At 40.7% G+C, this 6,525-nt stretch overlaps 1 protein-coding gene and 1 pseudogene across 2 annotated transcripts in view; both read right to left on the bottom strand.

Annotated features, from left to right (window-relative positions):
* The window catches only part of LOC111816435 (mucosa-associated lymphoid tissue lymphoma translocation protein 1-like), a gene marked incomplete at its 3' end in the record, with an annotated part of 27,227 nt that overhangs the window by 13,325 nt on the left and 7,377 nt on the right, over positions 1-6,525 (bottom strand). The gene's annotated exons all lie outside the window — the stretch shown is intronic.
* On the bottom strand, positions 7-1,301 carry LOC101567798 (annotated as a pseudogene). The gene has a single exon (XR_192329.2). The product of XR_192329.2 is annotated as an mRNA export factor pseudogene (transcript).

Raw genomic sequence — 6,525 nt, 5'->3', positions numbered from 1 at the left:
CACCGATGGCTTGGGCCAAATCTGTAGAGATGAGGAATCGTGGAGTCGCAATTCCAGATACCCCCCAGGTCTCAGGCCACTACTTCTTATTCCTGGGCTTTAGCTCTTCAGCTGCATTACGCAAGAAAATGTAATTTTTCTTCTGAGGATTATAAAATTCATGTCCCTTGGACCAGTCATAACTTGACGCGTAGGCAAATATGTTGCCATTGTGACTGAAGCAGCATGCTGATATCGGCTGGTCTAGCTGTTCCGAAGTTTTGAGTTTTGTCCGGGCATCTTTGTCCCAGAAGCTGAACCTACCATCTGATCCCACGGTCGCAAGGGTGCCATGAACAGGGTGGAATGAGATTCTGTTCACCGCATAGATGTCCTGAGGAGCCGAAGTGTTGGTTCCATTGGACCGATGGCATTTAAAGGTGAAGTTATCTTTGGCAGGATTTGGGGGGTTGATGTAGTGAATAGCAACTCTTCCCTCAATACTCCCCAGGGCAAAACCTGTTGGCTTGTTCTGTTTGTCTTTAAAAATGGCCACACATCGATACTGGTGCTTCAGTGGAGACTCTATCCTCCGGAACTCAGAAGGCTGGTTTTCCAGCTGGTAGACAATCAGGCCCCTCTCTGCAGTTGCCACTACAGCCATTGGATATATCACGTCAGCACAGTAACACCTTTCAGGGAGCTGTAAGACCATCATGGGATTTGATGACCGAGTATCCCAAAACTTCAAAGTCTTATCCCAGCTGTCGGTCATCACGCAGCTGTAGCTTGGAGCTTTGATCTAATGTATAGTTTTAACAGGAGCATCATGCTGTGCAATCTGTATGGCTTGGTTACTGTTGAGGTCCCACATTTTGGCAGTTTTGTCACACGATGCTGTAAATACTTTGCTTCCATCATCACTCCAGCAGACATCGAGGACGGGCCCGGTGTGCATCTGCTGCGCTTTCGGAATGGTCTGCCCATTGTCCTGAACCTCCCAGCAGCGAACATCATTAGCCCAGGATCCTGCGATAAGAAAGTTCCCGGGCAAGGTTGGTGGGCTGAATGACAGGCACCCAATGCTGTCATCAGGGGAAGACGTGACCTTGATATCCTTATAGGGTTGTGATTATCTGTGGTAGTGCTGCCGAACATGCTGGTGCCACCAGTTCCAAAACCGGAGGTTGTTCCAAACAGACTCATTTTAGCTCTGAGGGTTGCGCCGCGGCAGACAGGCGGCAGCGGTCAGCAGAAAGGAAGGTGAAATAAAAGGGCGAGGCAGTCGTGTGGGAACCCCAAGCCCCTGGGGGTCTCCTCAAACCAGTCATCCTCCATATCTTTCTGCAGCTGTTTCTTTACTTCAGACACTATTATTTCAGAGATTTCAGGTATGTGATTTCCAATTTCTTCTACGCTATTGTCTCCTGCATTTGTTGTGGATGGGCTCAGGGCCTGAGAATGCATTTTGCTCCTTCTCTGTCATTTTGTATGGCATTGTCTTCTGAATTTTGGTGTAGATCTTTGGTAGAGTTATTACTTTAGCACCAGGTCCAGGTCTACCAAGTTCAAACTCATCCAGGTGGGTGTGGCTTGGGTCTGGCTGCTGTGCTCCACTTCTTGCTGCTGTAGCCCTTGGAAGTGAATGTGCTGTGCCACTTGTGCAAGATGTTTTGCTCCTGGATCAGCTAGGTGGCTCTTGCCTCTATTCTCTCTACAGGGAGTTCTGCCACAGGGTTCCACACTGGGCCTGTCTGATGGAGAAAATTCCACTCACATGCCGGGTCTGGGTGCTGGCTTGAATGAGGATCCGGCAGGCCCCAGGAGGTCTCACTCAAGCAGAGCCTGGGCACTGGCTGGAATGAGGATCTGGCGGGCCCTACGTGATGTCATTCATACACTGGGCCTAGGCACTGGCTGGAATGAGGATCAGGTGGGCCCCGGGTGGTCCCACTCACATGCAGGGTCTGGGCTCTGGGTCGAATCATTTTAAAGGATCTTTTTTGGCTAGTTCTGGCTGCCTTAAGCACAGGTATGGTGTGGGCTTGTGGAGTTGGGGATCAAACTGCTGTCCCCTGTGCCTGACTGCATTTGCCCAAGAGGCACTTTAAACAACTGAGCTATTAGGCAAGCCCTTCAGCTATCGGGCAAGCCCCCTCATCTAAGCTTTCTGTTCAATGACCAATAAAGTTGGCTCCTAATTACAGAAACTTTTTAATTAGATAAGAGAACATTCATTGCCCTAAGTACTTCTGAGCTTATAAACAAATATTGTATATAAAGGAAACTTGGGCTGGGCATGGTGGTACCCTCAGCAATTCCAGCACTCTGGGAGTTTGATTAGTATGATAACAAGTTTAGAGTTCTGCCTCAAAGTAAAAATTACAAAAAAGGACTGGCAATGTAGCTCAATGTAAAGGCCTTGCATTCAATCCCCAGAATGGATTTAGCTTCTTAAAAGACAGCGAGCTCCAGAGGACAGTTAGTTATCTTTTAGTGCCATCTCTGGCTATTGTTGCACAATTAGTGGAATGGATTATGATGGCAAAATATAAAAGGAGTAAATTAGTCAGGGTAAGTCTATAGTTTTCCTTCTCCTTGCATTTGGACCTGAAACGCCTGTTCCCGGTTCTCTTGACAGAATTCATCTTACTAATTCCAAGCAGAATTCCCTCTCTCTGCTTCTCCATGTCCCTCTCCCTCCAGTCAGAGCAAACCACAACATTTTCTGTGGAAGAACTAATTTCCAGACTGGGCGGGGTAGTGTGTGCCTATAATTTCAGCTCTTGGGAGACTGTAAACAGGTGAATCACTACGAGTCCAATCTAACAGTGAGACCCTGAACACCCTGTAGACCCTTCCCTAAAATACAAAAAAACCCAAAAAACACCAAATTTCCAACTGTGAAATGGCAGTAACATTAGAATATCTCTATTTAGTATTTTCAAAAAGATGCAGGAAGGAATACAGTATACTAGAAAGGAAAAACTAGAGAGCAAATAAATTTATTCTCTATATATTCATTTTTATAATTGTCCTGGATGTGGTATGTTTCATCCCCTGCTAAACTATGACATTGTAACACTATTGTTTCATTTATCTTTGGATTCACAATGCTTAATGCCTGGGGTAGTAAAATTATCAGAATATAGTATGTTTAATGAATGATTCAACAAGATCACAAATTAAGTTGACTCTGTCAGAGCTTTCATTCTTAATATATTACAATAGATTTATTTTCGATCTCATTATTAAAACATTAAATTTATCTATAACTCATATTTCCTTATTGTAATACTCAAGTAACAAGTCTTATGAATACTAGATGGCTAATACAATACATAACTTTATAGAAACCATGCTTAAGTGGTGATGTAGAAGCTGTTTTCATTTTCCTTTTCTCTCTTCAAATGTGTAAAAACATCCTATGTTGTAATCTTGACTAAGCCTGGGGCCACAGAGCAGAACAATCTTACAGGGGAACACTGACAAGAGAGCTAATCCTATTATTGGAGAAAAGCGGAACAAAAAGGAGTATTCAAAAGAAGAGTACTGATGTAATTTATTAGGGTGATTTTCTTAATTTTTGGAAAATCAAAAACCGAAATATATTGTTTAAAAATTTTAGGTAAAGTTTTATGCAAAAATAAATATATTATTTAATTTCAGTCAAGGATAATTTCATATATGGGAAATTAAAAATTGGGAATCCTAGATCTCAGGCACTAAAGTGATCACACTGTAAATTTTAGGAGATTGTTTGGAAATAATTCAAAACATTATTATTTAATTATTCAAGACATCATGCAACTTCATGTAACTTCTCTCTCTCTTTTCTTTTTTTTTTGCAGAACGGGGGATTGAACTCAGGTCCTTGTGCTTGCCGTGGAAGCACTTATTCCACGGAACCATCTCCCCTGCCCTTGTAACTTCTCTATGAGGTAGAGCACACTCCACTCATCTTAATGAGTTGGCAACCAAAGATCAAAGTAATCGTACTTTCAGAAAAAGAAAATGAGACACAAAAATTATATTTATTTTTCAGAGAGGCTTAAGCTACAGAGGCTTTAGTGTTTGATAAAGTATGAGAACTTACTTGTGAGGTTAGTGCCCTGGGCTGGTGGATTTTCATCCTCACAATTACTATGTGAGGCACTAGGAATATAAAAATAAATACCCCTTTACTGTGTGGTACTGACAAACTACAGCTATGTATCGGACATCTTCATTCCCAGTTACTCTTGGTCCATACCTCTTGGTATGAAGAGGTGAACAAAAAACAAGTATTCAATACAAAGTATATCATGAAGAAAACATCTATGAGAGGTCTATTTTACCATCTACATTAGGCTCAGTAAAGCATAGGATGTCCAACATTCATTCTTCCTTCATAATCCAGGATACTTTCCATCTGAAGTAGATTTGTTTAGTTACATTCCAAGCACCTATTACCTTTTTCCATCTAACAAATCTAATTTTGTTGGGTAAGCCATGTGAGTCCTGGAAGGCTGACCAGACCTAATTCTACTTTTGGCTATCAGCCAGACAAATCAGAACATTCCATATTCTTGGCCACATTGACAGGTTTAGCGGCAGGCAGGTGAACAAATCTAGTTAACTAGAAGGAACCCTCTGAATTTTGCTGGAAATGCTGAGAGAAAGATGAATGAGTTCAGGAAAAGTGAGTAAGCATCCTGGGCTAGGTGAAGCATCTGTCTTGGAAGGGAGCCAATGCCGACAAAGGTAAAACAAAGACTAAAAACCAACCAACTTCCTAGAAACAGGGTTGTTCTCATGAAGTCCAAGGTACTTCTAGACTTTTCAGCTATAAGTTATATATCATCCTCTTTATAATATCAGTTTGAGTTGAGATTTCTGGTACATGTAATGGACAGCTTACCAATTTACTTTCTGTGCTTACTGAATTTCTCATGTTAACTTAAATATATATCATAATCTACTTGGTATATAACAAAATGGCATACTTCAAAATCATACAGAATAGGGAACATCAAACCTTAGTCCATAGCCCTTTGAAGCTTGACTGGCCTCTTTCTGTCAGTCCAAATTAACCACCAGACCAACAAATGAAGACTTGAATGTGGAGGACTACTGCCATTGGGCAATTCTGATGTCCCTGCCACATAATACCACTACAGCTGACTAACTTTATTCACAGCTAAAGAGAGGAACAACTGCTTCCTGTTGTTTTTTTGGAAATTAGAAACCTCACTCAGTAGTTTTTTTTTCATATTTTATTCTTTTTATTAGTACACGTTTGTAGTCATGATTATATTCACCAAGGAGGATATGTACATTGGCATTGTACATCCTTTCTTTTTTGTCCCCTTCCCTCCACATTTATAACAGATCTATTTTCATTTTTTTCTTTCAATTTTTTTTTTTAATTCTGTTTCTCTTTTTTTTCCCCTCTGCAAATCTCATTTCCCTTCAATGTTTTTTTTTTTTCTTTTCAGAACCAGGGATTGAACTCAGGTCCTTGCGCTTGCCAGGGAAGTGCTTATTCTACTGAGCCATCTCCCCGCCCTTCAATGTTTAAACAAATTATTTCTACTTCTTAGTATCTTTCCCCCATTCTATTCCTTATGCTTTGGATTTTGTGTGTGTGTGTGTGTGTGTGTGTGTGTGTGTGTGTGTGTGTGTGTGCGCCAGAAACTGAACTCACTACCTGACATTTGCCAGGTAGGTACCACTGAGCTATTTCCCTGGTTCTGGATTTTTCATTGAAGTGAAAGAATGCTATATACATATATGCTTGTGTTCCTGACTTATTTCACTTAAGATTATGTCTCATTTCAGGTAAATGCCTCAAGTTTATCCTTCTTTATGGCATAGCTGTACTCCATTGAATAAATATTTTCTTTAGCCATTCATCTGTTGATGGGCGTACAGCGCTTCCACAATTTAGTCATTATGCATTGTGCTGCTAGAAACATGGGTATGCAGGTATCACTGTCCTTGAGGTATTTATTTATTTAAGTTGAGGTGCATGTATCACTGTAGCATGTCTTTACTTTTTTTGAGAAGACACTTGGAAATATCTGGGTTAAATGGAACCTCTAGTTTTAGTTTTTTGAGAAATCTACATATTGATTTTTATATTGCTTGTACCAATTTACACTCCTACCAACAATGGAGATGGGTTCCTTTTCCCTGAGGCAGCCTAGCCTACATTTGTTATTGGTTGATACTTTAATAGTAGTCCCAACCAAAATACAAATAACATACCTCACAGAACTAGAGAGGTTGGGACTATGTTAGAAGATCAACTTGTTTGGGACTATCATTAAAATAGTGCTCCATTCTTTCTGGAGTGAGAAAGAACTCAGTGTTGCTTTAATTTGTATTTCTCAAATGCAAATGAAGGTGAACCAGTGATGTTGAACAGTTTTTCATATATTTATGGGCCATTTGTACTTCCTCATCTGAGAAGTGTTTATTCATTTCAGTTGCCCATTATTGGGTCTTTAAATTTGGGGAGGGGGTCCTGATGTTTTTAAGTGCTTTTTATATTCTTTTTAATGG

The sequence above is a fragment of the Octodon degus genome, unplaced genomic scaffold (assembly GCF_000260255.1).
Source record: "Octodon degus isolate 3935 unplaced genomic scaffold, OctDeg1.0 scaffold00003, whole genome shotgun sequence".
NCBI lineage: Eukaryota > Metazoa > Chordata > Mammalia > Rodentia > Octodontidae > Octodon > Octodon degus.
This window is presented reverse-complemented; position numbering and strand designations above follow the sequence as displayed.